This window comes from Sus scrofa, chromosome 15 (assembly GCF_054392235.1).
Source record: "Sus scrofa isolate SSC_HxYL_T2T_F1_AM1 chromosome 15, Sscrofa_HxYL_maternal_Yorkshire_Landrace_v2.0, whole genome shotgun sequence".
In the NCBI taxonomy this organism is placed as follows: domain Eukaryota; kingdom Metazoa; phylum Chordata; class Mammalia; order Artiodactyla; family Suidae; genus Sus; species Sus scrofa.
In genome coordinates this window covers 146,951,995-146,975,690 of record NC_139397.1, presented here as the reverse complement: position 1 = coordinate 146,975,690, position 23,696 = coordinate 146,951,995, and the positions used below count along the sequence as shown (strand labels likewise).

The window sequence follows — 23,696 nt, the reverse complement described above, 5'->3', positions numbered from 1 at the left end:
GCTGTTTTCCATCTTAACTGTGGTAGTGGTTATACAAATCTACACATGCTTTAAAATTCACAGAGCTAAAAGAGGTAAACGTTACTATATGTAAATATGGGAACCAACTAAATCACTTTCGCATCCAAGCCAAACAAGCTCAGCATCTATATATAGAGGGGAGAGTAAAAATCAATTGAAACATCTGAAAGAATAAGCCAAAGTTATCAACTAAAATACCAAATATTTTTCATTCTGACAAAACTTTAAATCCAATAAACACTTATCAAAATATCATAATGCACAAGGCATTCACTAGGCATTAAATAAGTCCTCCTTACAGTGAGGTGACACTTAATAGTTAACAAGATACTTTCAAGGAAGTTCCCTTCCGGCACAGAGGGTTAAGGATCTGGCATTGCCATGACTGTTGTACAGGTTGCAACTGTGGCATGGCTTTGATCCCTGGCCCAGGAACTTCCAAGTGCCATGGGCATGCCCCCAAATAAATAAATAGCCAGTTAAAAAAAAATACTCTCCAAAATATCACCACTAGTATTGTCCTACAGATACATGGAAATAAGTCAGACTCACAGAACACACTGCCAAATATCTTTAAGCAGAAGTAAATATCATTTGAATGGCATAAACTCCAACAAAAGGAATGATTGCTTCCTGCTGAGATGACCAAGGAAGGGCTTAGAAAGATGGTAGTAATAGCATGGGTCGAGAGGACAGACAATGATGAAAAAGATGGTATAGAAAAAGTCTAGGAAGTTGGCATGTTTGAGACACAAGTAGATAAGTATAGTTAGAGCTGGAAGCTTCTAAAGACACACACACACACACACACACACACACACACACACACACACACACACACACAAATCCACAAAGGAAGACTGAGCTCTTCCTTGCCAAAGAAGCTCTTGATGTCATCCACAGTACCTTAAAATGCACATGCAAACACACACACACATAGTTTATTTATTTCTTTTCTCTTTTCTCCACCTGATGCTTAAAAGATAAGAGAAATGATATAACAGTCTAAACACAAATAGAGCTGAGGCTCTATGCGTCATTGATCAATTGGCTATAGGATTCCATGGAGAAAAGCTGGAACTCCCAACTTTGAGAGAATCCAAGCTAAAATAATATGGTACAATGATGGGGAATCACAGCCTGAGTGAGGGCCCAGGAGGGGTTGAAGCCTGAGCAAGAAAGGTGACTTAGTGGAATAACAAGCCAGGAATGTCGACGTACTGGTTACCAAAAGGGATGAGCAAATAAGGAAATAAGAGCCAGGTCTCTCACCATTTGAGAAGAGAGTTACAAATATGGAAAAGGGGAAACTGTAATGAACCCCATAGTGCTGTACTAGGATTTGAGCTTTTAATATAACTTCACTGTTTTCAAGATAGGTAGGTAGGTAGCCAGACAGACAGACAGACAGGCAGACAGAGTGATATAAATAAATAAATACGCATATACATGGCTCTCTTCACTGAGAAGGCTTCTGGATTTCTCCACTAAAAGGCTACCAGGGCTGCTGAGAAAACGGCTAGTTCCTGGGCTAGCAAAGGGAAAGCAGGTGAGGCTGGGGCACCTCCAGAAAATGAAGTGGTCAAAGAATGATAAGAACATGTCAAAATTACACAGAAACTAATTTAGGGGTTTCTGCCGGCCAAATCTGGGGCAAAGGAACAAAATAATGATAGTAGCATATTACTCCTCTGGGAAATTACATAATCTGCTCTTTCCCCCAAGAAAGCATCTCTACACTAAACATACCCAATTCTCAGGAACTGTGATGGTATGGAAATGCCCTTCTCTCCCTTCAAGATGCTCAAGATCACTTCCACACCTCTGGTCATGACTGGAGCACCATACTAAGCCACCAAGAGCTGGTCCAGGCAAGGATGGAGAAGTGGCCTCTCGGCAGAGATGACTCCAGAAGAAGCATCATGCCTCTACCTCTGAAGCCAGGGCAGGCTTTCTTCTGTCTCAGCATGCCCCAGATGGAGGGCCCAGCACGTGGACAAGATGACCATAGGACTCTGAAGGAAATTTCTGAAGATCTCTGAATGAACACTGACCTGATTTTTAAAATATGTTTGTCTTAGGAAGTTCCTTTCTTTAAGAGCAAAAGCCAAAGAGTTTTGTTGTTGGCCTTGTTATTTTTACCATCTGTTTGGTAGAGCACATGAGGGTAGACCACGCTCACTTTCCACATGAAGGCAGGGGGAGACTTTCACCAATGAGGCAGTTCCTTCCCCACCGTGGAGACTGTATTTCCGAAAATGGTATATAATCCAATATAATTTCCAATTCATATTTCACATAAAGTCATATTTCACTTCATACCAAGACCTCAAATGTTCCCTATGGGCTCTATGCAAAATAGCTGTACTTCTAAGGTTCGGAAGCTGACACTACAGAGGAAGTTACGGTGAACTCTGAGACCAATCTGGCTGCCACACAGAAAATTATTCCTGGAGGAGATCTGCTTATGAGATTTAACTTTGTAAAAGCAGTAGAAAAAATAAAAGAAACCTAGCCACAAGCTGTAAAGTGCAATGGAAGTTTATGTGCACATGGATTGACAGCAACACAAGAGCAAGACGTTTATCCACGCTGTGGTTGACCTTTTCAAGCTAAGACCTGCCCAAAGCTTTGGGAAGAATACTTCATTAACAAGTGGCTCTCCAGCTTCATTGATTAAGTCTCCAATCACATAAGAAACATGTCTTCGCTTTGCCATAATACTTTCGCCCTTACTTTGCAGACAGCTAAGCTAAGGTACCAAACAGAAGGCTATTTTTGAACAAGTGGGACCCAAAAGAATATCTCTGGGGTTACACAGTCACTGAGCAGGCCCAAATACTACTTTTCAAAATCAGCTGCTAAAATCCAGTTTTAAAAGAATTATTTTAAAGTCACCTAGATTTGGGGCTTGTTTTGGGTTTGGTGGTGCTATAATTTTGACACTTAAGCCAATGGTGAGTCTTCTGATGGTAGAGTAACATTTTTTAAACCAAAATTTTCTAAAAGTACAAGGCTAGAAATATAACTTTAATATTGTTCTATTTGAATCATTTAAAAAGCTGTCATCTTTCCCCCACTTTGATAGAAGCATAAAAAAAAAAAATGAGTTCAATGTAAGCTGGTACTGCCACATAACCTCACAGTTTATGCCATTGCAAAAATTCTTGTGAAAATTATCCTGGGCAGAGATTTTTTGTATACAAAGTATCAGCCAAGAACAAATTTTTATAGCTCACTTCTCAACCCTTTAAAATTGCATTTTATAATGGAAATACTGAAAGATGTTTTACCCTTGAGGCACTACTTTAATATTTCTAGCTTTTCCAAAATACAATACTATGAACTCAGGACCAAAGATATAAAAAAGAAACAGCTGTAAGTTACAAAGCTTTTTTAAAAAATATGCACAAATAAAAGTGTTTTATGAATCAAACGTTAAGTTTACATACACTTACCTCTCATATCTATTACATTTAATTTTCAAATGCTTTCTTAAACCATTTCGTCAGTATTTCAATCTGTGGACATTTTGCCCCCAAGATTCTTTGTGATCAATGATTGACTACAACCTGGCTGTATACTCATTCACCCATAGAGAACCTAGTTCCTGTTTCCACACTTGAGAAAAGTAGGCGTATTAGCTAATTTCATGTTCATTCAAGAAAAAGGAAGGCTATAAACCATCATGAGTCTTAGAAAACGTGGCACAGCAGGAATCCATTTCTGGGAAGTAAGTACTCAAAAAAAAAATGAAGAAAATGTGTGACAAGGACATCCCAGGACACAGCATAAACACAGGCATGTATTTAGTAGACATGTGTGGCTAAATGAATTTCTTCTCTATTCCTTCCTCCCTACTATCTTTAAGATCAGCTTATACCTCTACTTAGAACCAGAGGAAGTTACCAACTCGCAGTATCTGCCATCCAGACCCAAAACTGTATCCACAACATAATAACCAATGTGCACTTCGGTCCTTTGGATTCCAGAAGGTCTGCGATATGAAGAAAGGGTCACAGAAATAAAAGCCCTCCAGAACTGAGGTGCTGAACTGGCTGTTCAATACCTAACTTGAGGCATGTCACATTACTTCTAACTTGAAACATGTCCTAGTTTGATCCCCTTTAAAATAAGGAAGTTACGTAATTATATATATCATATTATCAAAATGAGAAATAAAAATCATATGATCTTCTCAATAGATGCAGAAAAAGTACTTGGCAAAATTCAACATCCATTTATGATAAAAACTGTCCATAAAGTGAGTATAGAGGGAATGCACCCAAACACAATATATGTGACAAGCCCATAACTAACATCATATTCAATAGCTGAAAAGCTGACAAAGACTCCACAAAAAAACTGTTAGAACCTAATAAATTCAGTAAAATTGCATGATACAGAATCAAAATACAAAAATCTGTTCCATTTCTACACACTATATAACTATCAGAATGATAAATTAAGAAAAGAATCCTATATATAGCCACATAGAACAGAACAAAATACCTAGGAATAAATTTGATTAAGGAAGTGAAAGACTTGTACACTGAAAACTGTAAGACATTAATGAAAGAAACTGAAGAAGATGCAAAAGAAAGACACTAAGTGCTCATGAATTGGAAGTTAGTATTGTTAAAATGTCCATACCACCCAAAGCAATATACAGATTCAAAGGAATCCCTATCAAAATCCACTGACAGTTCTGCAAATTAAAACCACAATGAGATATCATCTCATACCTGTCAGATAGCTATCATCAAAAAGACCACAAATAACCAGTATCAGTGAGGATATGGAAAAAAGGAAATTTCATGGGAATGTAAATTAGTGCAGCTACTGTGGAAAACAGTAGGGAGGTTTCTCAAAAAACTAAAAACAGAATTACCATATGATCCAGCAATTCCACTCCTGTGTATTTACCTGAAAAAAAACAAAACCACTAATTCAAAAAAACACATGCACCTCAATGTTCATAACAGCACTGTTTACAGTTGCCAAGACATGGAAGCAACCTAAGTATCTATCAACACATGAATGGATAATGATGTGGTACACACACACACACACACACACACACACACACACACGTAATGGGATATTATTCAGCCATAAAAAAGAACGAATTTTTTTCAACATGGATGGACTTGGAGGGCATTATGTTAAGTGAAATTAGTCAGAGAGAGAAAGAGAAAAAAATGTATGCTATCAACCATACGTGGAAAATAAAAAATAAAAACAAACTAGTCAATATGACGAAAAAGAAACAGACTCACAGATACAGAGACAAACTAGCGTTTATCAGTGGGAAGAGGGAAAGAGGAGGGGCAAGTTAAGGACAAAGTATTAAAAAGTACAAACTACTACGTAAAAAGTAAATAAGCTACAAGGATATAATATACAACAAAGGGTATATAGCCAATATTTTATAATAACTGTAAATGGAACATAACCTTTAAAAATTGTGAATCACCATGTTGTACCTCTGAAACTAAAACTGCACATCAACTATGCCTCAATGAAAAAAATTCAATGGCATTTTTCACAGAAATAGAACAATCCTAAAATTTGTATGGGATCACATATGATCCCAAGTAGCCAAAGCAATCTTGAAAAAGAAGAAAAATCTCAAGGGATTTCACTCCAATTTCAAACTATATCACAAAGCTACAATCATCACAATAGCATGGTACTGGCAAAAAACAGATGCTATGGAACAGAATAGCCAGGCCACAGGTGGTAATAAGCTCCTTGACATCAATCTTGGTGATGAGTTTTTGGATCTGACTCCAAAACAAAGGCAACAAAAGCAAAAATAAATAAGTGGAACTACATCAAACTAAAAAGCTTCTGCACAGCAAAGGAAATCATCAACAAAATGAAGAGGCAACCTACTGAAAGGAAGAAAATATTTGCAAATCATATATCTGATAAGGGATTGATATCTAAAATATATAAGGAACTCATACAGTTCAATAGCAAAAATCCAAACAATCTAATTTTAAAATATGAAAAGCATCTGAACAAACATTTTTCCAAGTAAGACATACAAATGACCAACAGGTACATGAAACGATGCTCAGCAACACTAATCATCAGGGAAATGAAAATCAAAACCACAATGGGAGTTCCTGTCGTGGCGCAGTGGTTAACGAATCCGACCAGGAACCATGAGGTTGCGGGTTCGGTCCCTGCCCTTGCTCAGTGGGTTAAGGATCCGGCGTTGCCGTGAGCTGTGGTGTAGGTTGCAGACACGGCTTGGATCCCACGTTGCTGTGGCTCTGCTCTGGCGTAGGCCGGTGGCTACAGCTCCAATTGGACCCCTAGCCTGGGAACCTCCATATGCTGCGGGAGCGGCCCAAGAAATAGCTAAAAAGAAAAAAAAAAAAAACACAATGAAATGTCATCTCACTCCTATCAGGATGGCTATTATCAAAAAAAGACAACAAATAACAAGTGTTGGTGAGGATGTGGAGAAAAGAGAATTCTAGGGCATTGTTGGTAGATGTATATTGTTGCATCCACTATGGAAAATAGCATGGAAGTTCCTCCAAAAACTAAAAATAGAACTATCGTATGATCCAGCATTTCTAATTTCTGGGTATTTATCCATAGAAAACAAAAACACTAATTTGAAAAGACGTACGCATCCCCATTTTCACTGTAGCATTATTTACAATAGCCAAGACATGGAAACAATCTAAATGTCCATAAATGAATAAATACATAAATAAAGCAGATGAACATACATGCCCCCCACCACACACACACACACACACACACACACACATACACACACACACAACGAAATACTATTTAGCCATAAAAAAGAATAAAATACTGCCATTTGCAACAACATGGATAGACCTCAAGGGCATTATGCTAAGTAAGATAAGTCAGACAGAGCTAGACAAGTACTTTATGGTCTCTCTTACATGTAGAATTTAAAAACAGACTCAGATACACAGAACAGACTTGTGGTTGCCAGAGGCAAGGGTGGGGAAGGAGCTAAACAGGTAAGGGGAATCTAAAGGTATAGACTTTCACTTATAAAAATCATTGCATCTTCAGCTTCAAGACTATGACACACTCCGAGTAAAACCATTGCAGGAGAAATGTAAAATTTGTCATGTCAGTAACAGAGCAAGGACGGAAGGTGTGTTCACTAATAGAAAGGAATATTTCATTTTATGAACAAATTTGCTTGTGTTCAACTTGACCAGGACAATTACACCGTAATTGTTTGATTCTATTTGTATATTAGTCAAAGGTAATGCAGAGAAATGCTATTTTTTTCCACACTTTTATTCAATATAATCCATTTTTACTTAAACACAGACAAGTACAGAATTATAACTGCATAATATGACACATGTTTACAAAGTAAACATGTACACATGTAACTACCAAAATGAAGAAATGGAGTATTACCCATGTATTCGTTTTCTATGCTGCCTAAAAACTCATCACAAACTTGGCACCTTAAAACAAGACACTTATTATCTCACAGTTTCTGTGGGCCACATGTCCAGAGACATGGCTCAGCCAGGTCCTATGCCAGCCTCTCACCAGGCTGCCACTAAGGTGTCACCCGGGGCTGCCATCTCATCTAAGACTTAAGGATCAAGGTCCTTTTGTGAGCTTAAGTCACTGTTGACAAATGCATTTTCATGCACCTGTAGAACTCACAGCAGCTTGCTTCTTTAAGGCCAGCAAGACAGTACCTCTTACCTCTAGACCTTACTTTAAAGGGCTCACCTGAAGAAGTCAGGCTCATGAGGATAACTTCCCTTTGGATTAACTCAGAGTCCACGGACCAGGGACTTTACGCACAGGTGCAAAATCCCTTCACCTTTGTCAAACAGTGTAACGTACACACTGGAGTAATATTTTATCACATTCACAGTTCCCACTAACACTCAAGGGGAGAGGCTCATATGCTGGCATGCATATTAGAGGAGGGCCTTGGGGCGCCACCTCAGAATTCTGCCTACCAGAACCAACACCCCAGAAGCCACTCTCTCGCCCCTTCAGGTTACTGCCACTTCAAGGATAAGCCACCGGACAACACCCTAAAATAGCTTCACATGTTTCTAAGTATGGTGGTGTAACTACTCTTCTGTGTTTGGCTTCCTTGGCTCAAAGTTCAGGATATTCATACTTAATTTCTGCCCAGAGTTGGAGTCGGTCCATTGTTGCTGCTATTTAATGATGTACTGCACCACGACATATTCACCCATGCTACTACTGATGAAGATGCAGGAGGTTTCTAGGCGGGCTATTTTATACAGTGTTGCTTTGAAGATTCATGAACATGTTTATGCAGCTCCAGCAGATGACCCCAAGCACTTTTTCAAGGAGGCTACACCGACTGCATTCCTACCAGCAGTGTATGAGAGCTCCAGTTATCCCCCACCTCACCAACCCTCGGTATTATCCACCCTTTTCAATTTAGTACTTTCGGGGGGTTATGAAGTGGTACTGCATTTCGGTTTTGACTTAAACTTCCCTGATAATTGACGAAGCCAAGCATCATTTTATAAGTTTATCAGCCATTTCGATATCCTTTGTGTGTGTGTGTGAAAGATGTAAGTCTTTTGCCCATTTTTCTATTTGCTTGGTTTTTTCCCTCAATGATTTGTGGGAATCCATGATAAGCTCCAGACAGGAGTCCTTTGTTAGACAGATGTGTTGCACATATCTTCTCCCACTGTGAAGATTAATACTCACTTTCCTTATGGGTTTTAATGGGTTTATAATGTACTCCAATTTACTTGGGGGTTTTTTTCCCCCCTTTATAGTTAGTGTTTTTTGTTTCCTGTTTAGGAAATCTTTGCTGCCTCCAAGATTATAAAGATATGCTCCTGTGCTCTCTTGTTAAAACTTCCCTGTTTCGCCTTTGACATTTGGATCTGTAGTGCAATCCAGATGCTGCACGACAAGGGTCGGCATCCCTCTTCTTCATGTAGGTATCCAAAGGGCCCAGCAACTACTTGCTAAAAAGAGCATTCTTTCCCCCACGGCATTGCCTGGTCACCTTTGTCACAAATCAGGTGACTGTATTTGAATCAGTCTTTTTCTGGAAGTTCTACTCTATTCATCAGCTTGTCTCTCCTTGTATCAACTCCATACTGTCTTAATTGTGCTCACCTTACGGTAAATCTTGACCTTGGGAAGTACAAGAACTCCAGCTTTCTTCTTCAAAATTACCATGAGGGTTTTTGGTCTCTGCATTACCAAAAACTACTTAGAACCAGTTGGTCACTTTTCATACACACATAAAAATGCTTGCTGGGGTTGAGCGGAATCTACAGATCATCTGGGGGAAGAATTAACACTTTTATCATATTGAATCTTACAGTCCCTGAATATTTAGCTAGGACATCTTTAACTTCTCTTGATAAAATCATGTACATTTTAATGTTGAGGTCTTAGAAACCTTTCATTATATGTATCCTAAGGTATTTATTTTCATATGCTAACATAAAAGGTACCATTTTATAATGATTACTGATTTGTTACAGATAAACAGGAATACAAATACTTTTTGCAAGTTGACTGTGTATGGAGCAGCCTTAATCCTTTTGGAGTTTTCACGTATAAAAGCAAGTAGTCTGAAGGTAGTGACCACTGTCCTCCTTTCCCAGCCCTTACGGCTCTTTTCCTATGCTTCACTGCATCGACTGTGTGTGGCCTCTGCTGCAGTGTGGGTCTGGAGTGCTGATAATGAGCATCTTTGTTTTATACCCACTATCGGAAGGAAAGCTTTCACGGTTTCACCATTAATTATGATGTTTTGCAGGGGGGTTTGGTAAAAAGTCTTTATCAGATTAAGGAGACATCTTCTATTACTAATTTGCTAAAAACTTTTATCAAAAATGGGCATTGAATTTTACCAAACAGTTTTCTGCAAAAACTGAGGTAATCCTATGGTTTTTCCTTTTTTCTATTAATGTGGTTAACTGTGTTAATCGAATTTTTCTATTTTTAATCCATTTACTGAGATATGACAGACATGTAGAAAGCTGTACCTAAGTGACGTGTGTAAGTCAGTGAGTCTGGGGATAAGTACACACCCATGAAAGCATGGCCACCACCATGAAGTTCACAGACATATCCACACCTCCCAGCTTCTCCCCACCCTCTTTAATTTTATTTTCGTGTTTAAAAATACTTAAGATCAACCCTCGTAGCAAATTTTAAGTATACAAGATAGCATGTCAGCTAACTCTGGACTATCGTCTCCCCTATTAATTGAGTTCCAAGTAGTAAACCAACCTCGCATTACTGGAATAAACCCCACTTGGTCCTAATCTGTCATCTCCTCTATATATCTATGGATTCAATTTCCCATTATTTTATTCAGGATATTTCCATCTCTGTTATTGAGAGAGACTTTCCTATGATTTTCTTGTATTGTCTTTGTTATTTTTTTAAATATCAAGGCTATGTTAGTCCCACAAAACATTTTTCTATTCTCCAAAAGAGTTTTATAAGACTGATGCTATTTTTTTATCTTTTAATATTTGGAAGCATCAGTTGGTAAAGCCATTTGATTCTGGCGTTTCCTTGTTTAAGAAAAAAAAAAAATTTGAGGAGTTTCCGTTGTGACGCAGCAGAAACAAATCCGACTAGTATTCATGAAGATGTGGGTTCAATCCCTGGACTCACTCAGTGGGTTGGAGAGCCAGCTATGCCATGAGCTGTGGTAAAGCTTGGATCCCACATAGCTGTGGCTGTGGCATAAGCAGGCAGCTGCAGCTCCAATTCGACACCTAGCCTGGGAATTTCCATATGCCATGGGTGCAAAAAAAAAAAAAAGTTGAATTAAAGATTCAAATTTTTTGCTAGATATGAAACTGTTCAGATTTTCTATTTTTCCTCTATGTTGTTGTACAGTACAAGAAATTTGTCTATTACATCCAAATTTTACCTTTACTTTTGAAAAATATTTTCATTGGATACAGATATCTAGGTTAGCAATTATCTTCTTTCTATTTGTTTGTTTTTTTGTTTTGTTTTGTTTTTTGACTTTGATATACCATGACTTCTAAACTCAATTTATTTTATCTTTTTAAATTTTTTTTTCTGCTATACAGCATGGGGATCAAGTTACACATACATGTATACATACTTTTTCCTCCCATTGTTGTGCTGCAATGTAAGTATCTAGACATAGTTCTCCATGCCACACAGCGGGATCTCATTACTAATCCATTCCAAAAGCCAATAGAGTGCATCCGTTAACCCCAAGCTCCCGATCCCTCCCACTCCCTTCCTCTCCCCACTGGGCAGCCACAAGTCTATTCTCCAAATCCATGATTTTCTTTTCTGTGGAAAGGTTCATTTGTGCCTTATATTAGATTCCAGATAGCAGTGATATTATATGATATTTGTCTTTCTCTTTCTGACTTACTTCACTCAGGATGAGAGTCTCTAGTTTCATCCAAGTTGCTGCAAATGGCATTATGTCGTTCTTTTTTAAGGCTGAGTAGTATTCCATTGTGTGTATATACCACATATTCTGAATCCAGTCATCTCTCAGTGGACATTTGGATTGTTTCCATGTCTTGGCTATTGTGAATAGTGCTGCAAGGAACATGCAGGTGCATGTGTCTTTTTTAAGGAAAAGTTTTGTCTGGATAGATGCCCAAGAGTGGGATTGCTGGGTCATATGGTAGTTCTATGCATAGATTTCTAAGGTACCTCCATACTGTTCTCCATAGTGGTTGTACCAGCTTACATTCCCACCACCAGTGCAGGAGGGTTCCCTTTTCTCCACACCCCTTCCAGTGCTTGTTATTTGTGGACTTCTTCATGATGGCCATTCTGACTGGTGTGAGGTGGTACCTCATGGTAGTTTTGATTTGCATTTCTCTAATAATCAGGGATGTTGACCATTGTTTCACGTGCTTGTTGGCCATCTGTATATCTTCCCTGGAGAATGGTCTCTTCAGGTCTTTTGGCCATTTTTCCATTGGGTGGTTGGCTTTTTTGGTGTTGAGTTGTATAAGTTGCTTGTATATTTTAGAGATTAGGCCCTTGTCGGTTGCATCATTTGAAACTATTTTCTCCCATTCTGTAAGTTGTCTTTTTGTTTTCTTTTTGGTTTCCTTTGCTGTGCAAAAGCTTCTCAGTTTGATTAGGTCTGATTGGTTTATTTTTATTTTTATTTCTGTTGCCTTGGGAAAATGATCTGAGAAAATATTCATGAGGTTGATGTCAGAGAATGTTTTGCCTATATTCTCTTCGAGGAGCTTGATGGTGTCTTATATTTAAGTCTTTCTGCCATTTTGAGTTTATTTTTGTGCGTGGTGTGAGGGTGTGTTCTAGTTTCATTGCTTTGCATGCAGCTGCCCAGGTTTCCCAGCAATGCTTGCTGAATAGACTGTCCTTTTCCCATTTTATGTTCTTGCCTCCCTTGTCAAAGATTAATTGACCATAGGTATCTGGGTTTATTTCTGGGTTCTCTATTCTGTTCCATTGGTCTGTATGTCTGTTTTGGTACCAGTACCACACTGTCTTGATGACTGTGGCTTTGTAATATTGCCTGAAGTCTGGGAGAGTTATGCCTCCTGCTTGGTTTTTGTTTCTCAGGATTGCTTTGGCAATTCTGGGTCTTTTGTTGCGCCATATAAATGTTTGGATTGTTTGTTCTAGTTCTGTGAAAAATGTCATGGGTAATTTGATAGGGATTGCACTGAATCTGTAGATCGCTTTGGGGAGTATGGCCATTTTTACAATATTGATTTTTCCAATCCAGGAACATGGAATATCTTTCCATTTCTTTACATCTTCTTTGATTTCTTTGATTAAAGTTTTATAGTTCTCGGCATATAGGTCTTTTACCTCCTTGGTCAGGTATGTTCCCAGGTATTTGATTTTTGGGGGTGCAATTTTAAAGGGTACTGTATTTCTGTATTCCTTTTCTAATATTTCATTGTTAGTATACAGAAATGAGACTGATTTCTGAATGTTAATCTTATATCCTGCTACTTTGCTGAATTTGTTGATCAGTTCAAGTAGTTTTGGGGTTGAGTCCTTAGGGTTTTCTATGTATAGTATCATGTCGTCTGCATACAGTGACAGTTTTATCTCTTCTCTTCCTACTTGGATGCCTTTTACTTCTTCTATTTGTCTGACTGCTGGGGCTAGGACTTCCAAAACTATGTTGAATAGCAGTGGTGAGAGTGGGCATCCCTGTCTTATTCCAGATTTGAGTGAGAAGGCTTTCAATTTTTCTCCATTGAGTATTACATTTGCTGTGGATTTGTCATAAATGGCTTTAATTATGTTAGGGAATGTTCCCTCTATACCCACTTTGGTGAGAGTTTTTATCATAAAAGGAATGTTGGACTTTGCCAAATGCTTTTTCTGCATCTCTTGAGATGATCATGTGGTTTTCTACTTTTGTTTTGTTAATGTGGTGTATGATGTTGATTGATTTACGTATGTTGAACCAAATCCTTGTGAACCTGGGATGAACCCCACCTGGCCATGGTGTATGATCTCTTTGATATGTTGTTGGATTCGGTTAGCTAAAATTTTGTTGAGAATTTTTGCATCTACATTCATCAAAGATATTGACCAATAGTTTTCTTTTTTGGTTGTGTCTTTGTCTGGTTTTGGAATTAGGGTGATGGTGGCGTCACAGAAGGTCTTTGGGAGTGTTCCTTCTTCCTTAACCTTTTGAAAAAGTTTGAGGATGGGCACCAGATCCTCTTTGTATGTGTGGTAGAATTTGCCTGAGAAGCCATCTGGTCCTGGGCTTTTATTTGTAGGGAGTGTTTTTCTGACGTATTCAATTTCATTTCTAGTGATCAGTCTGTTCAGTTGGTCTATTTCTTCTTGATTCAGTTTGGGCAGGCTGTAAGAGTCTAGAAAGTTGTGCATTTCTTCCAGATTGTCCAATTTGTTGGCATATAGTTGTTCATAGTATTCTCTTATGGCTTTTTGTATTTCTGCAGTATCCGTTGTGATTTCTCCTTTTTCACTTCTAATTTTGTTTATTTGGGTTCTTTCTCTACTCTTCTTAGTAAGTCTAGCCAGAGGTTTGTCAATTTTGTTTACCTCTTCAAAGAACCAGCTCTTGGTTTCATTCATTTTCTCTATTGTTTTTTGAATCTCTATTTTATTGATTTCCTCTTTGATCTTTATAATTTTCTTCCTTCTGCTGACTTTAGGTCTTTTTTGTTCTTCTTTTTCTAATACATTTAGGTGGTGGGTTAAGTTGTCAATTGGAGATCTTTCTTCTTTTTTGAGGAAGGCCTGTTTTGCTATGAATTTCCCTCTGAGCACTGCTTTTGCGGCATCCCATAGATTTTGAGCGGTTGTGCCTTCATTATTGTTTGTCTCGAGGTATTTTTTAATTTCCTTCTTGATTTCCTCATTGACCCATTGGTTTTTTAGTAGCATGTTGTTTAGTCTCCATGTAGTAGGTTTTTTCTCATTTCTTTTCCTGTGGTTGATTTCTAGTTTCATACCATTGTGGTCAGAGAAGATACTTGAAATAATTGGGCAGTTCCTGTATTACAGATGTTGTTCTGCATACATGTTTATATGAATTTTACCTTTCTGGGTTTTTTCCTCCACTACTGCTGGACCCTCTATTTACAGATACCCTCCAAATCCCTAAAAAAAGACCCTCCTTGCAATGCATACAGACACGTATACATTCTATAGCTCAATTCACAGTAGGGATTCGAGATGATGGTCTAAATAACAGGGATGTGGAAAGGGAGCAACTTCCTTTCCCAAAGCAGCTTCTCAGAACAGCAGCTATCAGAGTGGAAAAGCATCAAGGCAAAAATGGAAGAAAGGAAAATAAAATGAAGTAATTCATCCTTAATCAGTTTTACACCTCAGAAAAGGTACCAAATATCCCTATTTATTGATTCATTTATAATAAATTAATAAGGAAGGTCATTTAACATTAACTCTAAGACAAAAATCACACTGTGAGTATACAATACTAGGACTGGTTTTTCCTTCGCCAAATGAACTTCACTAAAGAGATGACTTATTTTCTGCTGAAAGAACAGAATTTTCCTTTTGAATCAGGAAGTCAAAAAGAACCCTTACATTCCGCATTTGTTAAAGTAGTTTCCAAATGTTAAGATATTCATTAAATCTCCCTAGGGTTTCCTAAACAAAGAAACAAATACAGGTTTTGAAAATAAGCCTCCCGGAATCCGTTCAGGCCTAACAAATGGTACCACTCTCTGTATGTTCCAGGAGAACGGCGCTGAATATACAAGAGCACTGTCTGTTATATTCAGTGATACAGTCCTTTATCCACTTCAACATACCTGCCCAGAATCATGCTGAATGAATCATCGCATCAACGAATTAAGAGAAAAGGAGACACCAACTGACATCTAAGTACCTCCCTGCTTTAACTTATTACAAAACACACACACACATTTAAACCGCTTTAAAAATAACTTAATAATAAAACTGATACCAATATCTTTTCTAAGTTTTTCAGCCTTAACAGAACTACCTTGAAGATAGAAGTATGAACAAAAACCCAAATTCAAGGATTCTCTGATTTTAGGGACTGACTTTTCATCTGTTGCCACGCACTGCCCCCTCATGAATTAAATCAGTGTGCTCTGGCCTATTCAGAAATGAGTCGTGAATAATGAAAAAGAAATAGCTACAGTTCACTCCATCTTACAAAGTAATCTATATCTGCAACACCCAATATTTACAAAGGCCCTAGAAGCGTGCTTATCACAGAACATGACTCAATAAACGGTAGTTGCCACTTTGAATATCATCACTCATTTCGTGGGAATCATTCATAATAAGCCACACAAAAAATACCCAGAAGAAATCAAATCAAATACCACTGAAAGGAGTTCCCTTTGTGGCTCAGTGGTAACAAACCCAACTAGTAACCATGAGGATTCAGATTCGATCCCTGGCCTTGCTTGGTTTTAAGGATCCCACTAAGTGTTGCCATGAGCTGTGGTGTAGGTTGCAGATGTGGCTCAGATCCCATGTTGCTGTGGCTGTGGTGTAGGCCAGCAGCTGCAGCTCTGATTTAACCCCTAGCCTGGGAACATACGCCACAAGCTCAGCCCTAAAAGGCAAAAAAAAAAAAAGAAAGAAAAAATTTGCAATGTGAACAAAAACAATATAAAGGCTCTATGATAAGGATGAAAGGAGTTTTCACTGTGGTGCAATGGGTTAAGGATCCAGTATTGTCTCTGTGGTGGCGTGGGTTTGATTCCCAGCCTGCTGCAGTGGATTATTAAGGATCTGGTGTTGTCACAGCTGTGGTGAAGGCTGCAGCTGCAGCTTGGATTTGATGCCCGGCCTGGGAACTGCCATATGCCATGGGTGGGGCCAAAAAAGAAAAAAGAAAAAAAACAAGGACGAAAAACACCTGAAGGTTTTCCAGTTCAGTAAAATAGCAACCTTGAGTTGTCTCCACAATTATGGAGACACAAAGGAAAGGCTTCCCAGGGTCAAAAACCTGTGGATCCAGTATTAAAAGATGAGTCTGGGGGAAAGGCAAAGATATTAGCAGAGAACTGCAAGGAGAGGAAACGATGTGTGTGACAGGAAAACAAAGGCGCGCAGCTGCATGGTACTTATTCAAAGACCTCCATGCAGTGGTGCCTAAAGCTAAGGGCACGGTGAAGGCTGCCCGAGAGGCAGGTCCTAGTAGGCCATTATGTCACACAAAGGAGTAAAAATGTTAATTGGTAACAAAAGGCTAGAAGACTCTAGTCTGACCTAATACTAACCGAGAAACAGGTGACTGCATCTGGGCCTCAGGGAGAGAACGGACCTTTCTGGAACAACTTACTCTACAGCCACACTTATTTAACTCTTTAAACCAAAGGGAATTAACATGGAAACAAGTAAAAAAAAAAAAAAATCTGCAAACAGTAATGAAGGAACAGTACAGAAAACACAATCAACACAGTCCGTCCTTGCTAAACAAAGGGGATGAATCACACCCCGCTCCCCGCGCAAACATCCTGCAGACCTGACTTGCTCCGGTGCTGTTTTCTCCCACCGCTAAAGTTTGTTCTAAAGAAACCAAATTTCTGCTCTGTAAGAAGAACACTAATTTTAGTGAATTCACCCTGTGTTTTTTAGTCACAAAATTTTACATCAAAAGAAACAGTATCAGTCACTTTTCTCATACTGTTTGGAAGCACTTAACACTGTTCCAGTAGTTACTCCCCACCCACTGTACGTCGGTCACTGGGTAGCTAGATCAAGGGAAAGAAAGTGAAAAAACGAAACTCACATTTTAAAAGCACCTACTTGCCGGACACTACTTTAGGTGACTGTAGCTCGTTAATTTTTACCAAAAAACGGAACTCTTATTTATATATGAGGCCTCTGAATGTCAAAAGGGTCTAGAATGTGGACCCCAATCTAACTCAAAAAGCCCATGTTCCTTCCAGGCTGCCATGACTATAAACATAAATAAAACACAACTCTTGCCCTCACCAGCTTAGCTTGGGGAGGAATACATGCTTAGATTCCTTCAAACATACAGTTCCCTTGCCTAAAATATTTTCCTCTCTCCTGAATTTTCACTTGGCAAACTCTCCTTTTAAACTGGAATTTAAATGGCATCTGTTCTAAGAAACTGAACTAACTCCCTTAGGCAGAGCTGTCCCCTCCCCTCCTCTGAGCTCTGGCCTCTGTGTTCGAATCTCTGTTAAGGAACATATCAAACAGCACTACGGGTGCTCTGTTTACATACCTGATTTCAGACGGGCCTGCAAGTTAGTCGAGAACAGTCACAATGCGTTCACCTTTGCATCCTGGCCCTAGTCTAGTGCCAAGCACAAAGCGGCCAATCCAAAAACGCTGAGTAAAGGAGTGGACGGTGGCAATTCACCCAAAGAGCAGGGCCAGTTTAAACTCTGAGTGTACATAAAGGCCTCTCTGGAGAAGATGGCTCAGGACAGAGAATGGGAAGTGTCTACAACTAGAGGAGGAAAAAGAGAAATTTAACTATGAAAAGAACAAACCAGAAGGGAAGGGGTGTTGGGGGGGGACTGGGCTACAGAGCTAATAGGGCATAATTACAAAAAAAGAGACAGAAATCAATAATAGTCTTAAACCACTATAGAAAGCTTAAGGAAAATAAAAACTAAGAAAATGACCAACGAAAATGCATACGAGGTCAGTGACAGCCATGAAAAGAACATCGTTAGTAGAATAGTGGGTTAGAAGCCAAAGGGCAGAATCCAGGTCACTCTCGAGAAAGAGGGAGGGGGTCCAAAAAAATCTGGCTATAAGGAAAAAGGAAAAGAAGGAGGAGAGCATGAAAGAAAAATCTGCACAGAACAAGGATCTGTACAAGAGAAATTCAGCCCTGCCCCCGCCTTGAGAGTTCAAACTCATTCTTATACTCCTGTACCCAGAAGAAAACTGAAATCATGCCCGACGCAAAGTGCCCCAAAGAGAAAGAACACATATAGGAGAAGTAGCTAATAGTGAAGATTATTAAACCAATATTCAAAATATCAGTAAGGTCAAGAGATAGATGGAAGAATCCCCGCTGTGGCACAATGGGATTAGCGGCATCTCTGCAGCACCAGGACACAGGTTCGATTCTCAGCCTGGCACAGTGGTTAAAGGATCCAGCATTGCTGCAGCTACACATAAGCTGCAACTGAGGCTTAGATCTGATCCCTGGCCTGGAAACTCCATATGCTGTGGGGTGGCTAAAAAAGAAAAAGGGGAGTTCCCGTCATGGCGCAGTGGTTAACGAATCCGACTAGGAACCATGAGGTTGCAGGTTCGGTCCCTGCCCTTGCTCAGTGGGTTCAGGATCTGGCGTTGCCGTGAGCTGTGGTGTAGGTTGCAGACGCGGCTTGGATCCCGCGTTGCTGTGGCTCTGGCGTAGGCCGGTGGCTACAGCTCCGATTCGACCCCTAGCCTGGGAACCTCCATATGCCACGGGAGCGGCCCAGGAAATAGCTAAAAAAAAAAAGACAAAGAAAAATGAAAAATGAAAAAGAGATAGATGGAAAACAAAAAGGTGAAAAGTAAAGAAATAAATGCAAGGTCTTTTATTAATTTAATTATTTAACTAAATGATGGCTAAGACCTCACAGTACACAAGTGTCACTGAATAATTCCTTTAAGTAATGACGCTAATCTACTTCCTACACTGTATTTCAATAATATACTATTTCAACAACAATAATGGTTAATAATAATAATCAAACTCCTTCAACAACAGCAACAAAATAGCATGGGTATATCTAACTCTTAGTTAAGTGCCCACAAAATTTTTTTTAAAAGGAACTTTTGATGCTCCAGAAGTAACTCACCAAACAACAAAGAGTCATCATTTCACTGTATGTGACAGTTAGGGGGCCATTTTGAAATGTCGCAAATAGTGACTCCATGTGAAACAGAACAGAAACAAGACAGTTGATGCACTGCGCACACAACGGACACCAGAAAACAAAGATCTTTTCAGGGGGAAAACTGTGTTTATACTCACAAGACTAATTCCTTTGGGGTCAGAAAAGTTTGGGGACAGTATATTTTAGTGATCTATATTACAAAAATATTGTAACAATTCTGATAGGTTTGTACCTAAGAGAACTGAACCCATATGGTTCATACGAAAACTTGCTTGTAAATGTACATAACACCCTTATTCATAACGGTCAAAAAGCAGAAACAACCCCAATGTCCATCAACTGATGAAAAGATAGACAAACCTTGTTCTATCTGTACAGTGGTATACGGTCAGCCACAAAAAAGGAATGAAGTATTGACACATGCTGCAACGTGGATAAACCTTGAAAATATGCTGAGTGAATGCACCCAAACCCAAAAGGGAAAAATACTGTACGACCTCATTTACCTGGAATGCCCAGAAGAGAGAAATCTATGCAGACGAGAGGACTGTGGTTGTCAGGTTCTAGGTAGAATAACTACTTAATGGGAACAGGGTTTCTTCTAGGAATTGAGAATGTTCTGGAATAAGACAGTGGTGATGGTTATATAACATTGCAAATATATTAAAACCACTGAACTGCATCCTTTTAAATGAGTAAAATGTTAATTTTATGTTATGTGAATTTTACCTTTAAAAATTAATCATTTTTGGTATAATCTAACCTTCTCTTACCAAAGTCAAGAAAATAACAGAATAAAAAGAGAATTCCAATTATAAATAATAAACTATTTTGATAATATGAGTGCCTTATTTATTTAAAAATAGTACATCCTTTTGATAAACTTCAAATAAAAACATTTAAACAGTTTGACTGCTTTTGTTTAAATTTGTTTCTTCTAGTTCTTTACCCTTTAAGCTATATTCTTCTTTTTCTTTCCAATCCCATCTGATGAAATAACATATGATATTACAAAAGCATAGGACAGAAAGAATAATAATGCTCAAGTTATTAGGAGCTGTTTCATACTCTGAATTATTTCAAAATACAAAATCCTGTACATTAAAATAATTTTTCAACATTCTCTAATTTACTTTTCAAAAAGACTTGTATAACATGCTGCAAACTACTAAAATCAGGTCTCAATTAAAGATTTGAGAAAAAAGAAAACCTGCATCATAAAAACCTGTTTTAACACAGTATAAGAGGTAAAATGCTTTAGGAAAAAAATGAATGAAACTGAAGGCTAATAAGGAATGACATGGTTGTTTGAACTTAATATAAAACGATCTCCTAAAATGGGGAAGAAAGAGGGTTATAGAAAACTTACTGGCATAAAAACAACTCAAGATATAGACTGAAATCTATCTTTTTTCAATAAACTAATTGGTGGGGGGGTTTTTCCAACCACAACTATAAGAATAATCTCTCTGTCCTTCATTTGCTAGACTAACCAGGGAAGTGGCTGGGGCGGGGCGGTAAGGGGGAGTCCAGAGTCTACTCTGCTAAAACAAGGAAATCATTACTTCAAACCTCAGCAGCCCCAACCAGTTACCCTGCACTCATGACTCTCCTCCAAGACCAGCTCTAAAAGTGTCATATATACATTCTTCCTTTCTCTATAGTGCAAAGCAATTTTTATTTTAAAAGAATAGAAGAGTTAAAGAATTCTTTAATCATCGCATGATGGTTTCTCAAAATTAAATGCTCATACACCTGGGAATCTTGTTAAAATGCAGATTCGCATTCAGTGGATCTTGGGGTAGAGCCCAAGATTCTGCAATATTGCCAGTGTACAGACCACACTTTGAGTTGCAAGGAACCAGACTTCCCTAAAAGGAATACCCCACCCAGCACTAAGCATGGATTAAAGCGGACAGACAGAAGGCCCAAAGCAATATACTCAGGCTGCCAAGGCTCAACCTCTTCACTGTCAAAAGACAACCAGACCTTACCCCAGAGTAGCTGAGACTATGATGTTTAGAGACTGAAGATGCTCCACCATAGTGTGTTACAAACCTCACGTCACCAGCGGCTTCAGGAAAAGAAATGTGTACCAAGGACTCCAACAGTATCCAGCTCATGTTAATATTCACACAGCAGGATCTGGGTCTTCAAGTCCACAACTGGCACTGCCAGTCCCCAGTGAGAAGGAGCCCCAGACGAGGCTGACAAGGACTCCTTTCCCCCTCACAGCCTCCGTTCCAGCTAGTAAATAACATTTAGGATTTAGAGCGGACTAGGCTCTCCTTTCCATCAGGTCTCTCTTCCCTACTCTTCATGTGGTTAGAGCTTACTTTCCTATCAGACTTCATTTCTTCCAGAAAGCACACCTGAAATCCCTGTTGGGCACTCGAAGGCATCCCAGCTCTCTATCGCCGCCCCCACCACTCCACTCCAACCTGCTCTACTAGACTGACTTTCTCAAACCAGGTTCCTCAAATAAATTAAGCCCTTTGGAGTTCCCGTCGTGGCGCAGTGGTTAACGAATCCGACTAGGAACCATGAGGTTGCGGTTCGGTCCCTGGCCTCGCTCAGTGGGTTAACGATCCGGCGTTGCCGTGAGCTGTGGTGTAGGTTGCAGACACGGCTCAGATCCTGCGTTGCTGTGGCTCTGGTGTAGGCCGGTGGCTACAGCTCCGATTCAACCCCTAGCCTGGGAACCTCCATATGCCGCGGGAGCGGCCCAAGAAATAGCAGCAACAACAACAACAAAAAAGACAAAAGACAAAAGACAAAAAAAAAAAAAAAAATTAAGCCCTTATACACTAAGGCATCCATTGCACATAATGAATAAACTTCTCTTACTTTGAATCGAGAATGGCACTGTTTATGTACCATCTTTGGGAGAACTGGAAAGTTATTCACATCGTTTTTCATGTACTGTAGTTTAAAGGCAGAACCAGATCCTGCCCAACTCATTCTGCATCATATTCCCAAGGTACAGCATGACGCCTGACTCATAGGAGGCACTCAACAAAGGTTCGACAGAGGAGCTGCAGGAGTGGACTAGCCCTCCCGTACCCTCGGCAGTCTGTATTTTAATCCTGGCTCAATCATGCCGTCTGTGTTCCAACCTGCGAGAATCTCCATGGTTCCCAACCATGAACTCACTTGCCCTTTGTAGCCTTACCCTCATCCCTTTGAACTGATCTTTGTCACTTGCCTCAAGCACTGACCTTTAGCTGACCTCCCGCTGTCCTCCTCTCCCACACCCTGTACCACTGACAATGCTTCCAGCAACACCAATGGGCCTAGTTTGGCACGTAACAAGGACGGAGTGGAGAAGGACTTATCTCCTCTCTGATCACTTCAGACACTGATACATTTGACCCACTGCTTAAGTGAATGGCAAAAAGGCCCGAAGCATAAGGTCAGAGCCGAGGGACACGGCATTAGAAACTGAATAAAACTGGAACAAGCAGTAATAAGGAAACGAAGTTAAGGTGGACAGTATGCTCCCCATTCAACTTACCCTGCTTCCAAAAAATATCACTTAGAACTTAATGGGCAGAATCAATTTCTAATCTGATAAAAAAAAAAAAAACAATCTGAAACTATGGTAAATCTGTATAGAATTTTTAATGGGTTGCAAGCTTAATGTTTGCATGTATTATTAAAAAAAAAAAAAACTCTAAGAAAAACAAAACACAGAATCCAGTCAAACTAATTTCCAAAGAGACTCTAACATTTTCTGATTCAAAATCAAAAGATTCAAGAACTACAAGCTTGAAATACTGAGATGGAGTCAAAATAGGAAAACTGTCTCCAGCATAGCTGTCACGCTGTTTATGGATGAGAACCAGGGGTCTGTGTCAAGGCTCAAACAGTTGCTTGATCAGGTGTGTAGGAGCAAAGTCTTTCATGAGGTCTAACCAGGCCTCTAGGATAGGGGTCAGCAAACTACCACTCACAGGCCAAGTCCAGCTGCTTTTGAAAGTATTTTATCAAACACAGCTACTTTTGTGCTTCAGGGGCAGAGCTGAAACGCTGTGACAGAGCCATGGCCCACAATGCCTCAAACATTTACTCTCTTCTCTTCTCTTTTACAGAAAAACGTTTGCCAGCTCCTGCCCTGGAAGGTGCCTGTGCTCCCTTAAACCACCAAAGGGACAGCTCCCTTCTCTTGGCCAACTGTCCCCAGCGCATGTGCTCCTCAAACCCGATCCATTTTCTCTGGAGCACGTCCCCGCTCTACGCTTGGCTCCATGCTTGGCATCATCAATTACTATGCATTCTCCTACCAGCCAGCTGCAGTTTCTTCTGGCATTAAATCTA

The 23,696-nt window shown here is 39.4% G+C and overlaps 1 protein-coding gene and 1 long non-coding RNA gene across 17 annotated transcripts in view; both read right to left on the bottom strand.

Annotated features, from left to right (window-relative positions):
• Positions 1-23,696, bottom strand: part of DIS3L2 (DIS3 like 3'-5' exoribonuclease 2) — a 360,467-nt gene that overhangs the window by 259,564 nt on the left and 77,207 nt on the right.
• Positions 17,759-22,454, bottom strand: LOC110257024 (uncharacterized). The gene is made up of 3 exons (XR_002339179.2): positions 22,227-22,454; positions 19,886-19,998; positions 17,759-17,986 (listed from the first exon to the last, which is right to left on the bottom strand). It is a non-coding gene; the product is annotated as an uncharacterized LOC110257024 (long non-coding RNA).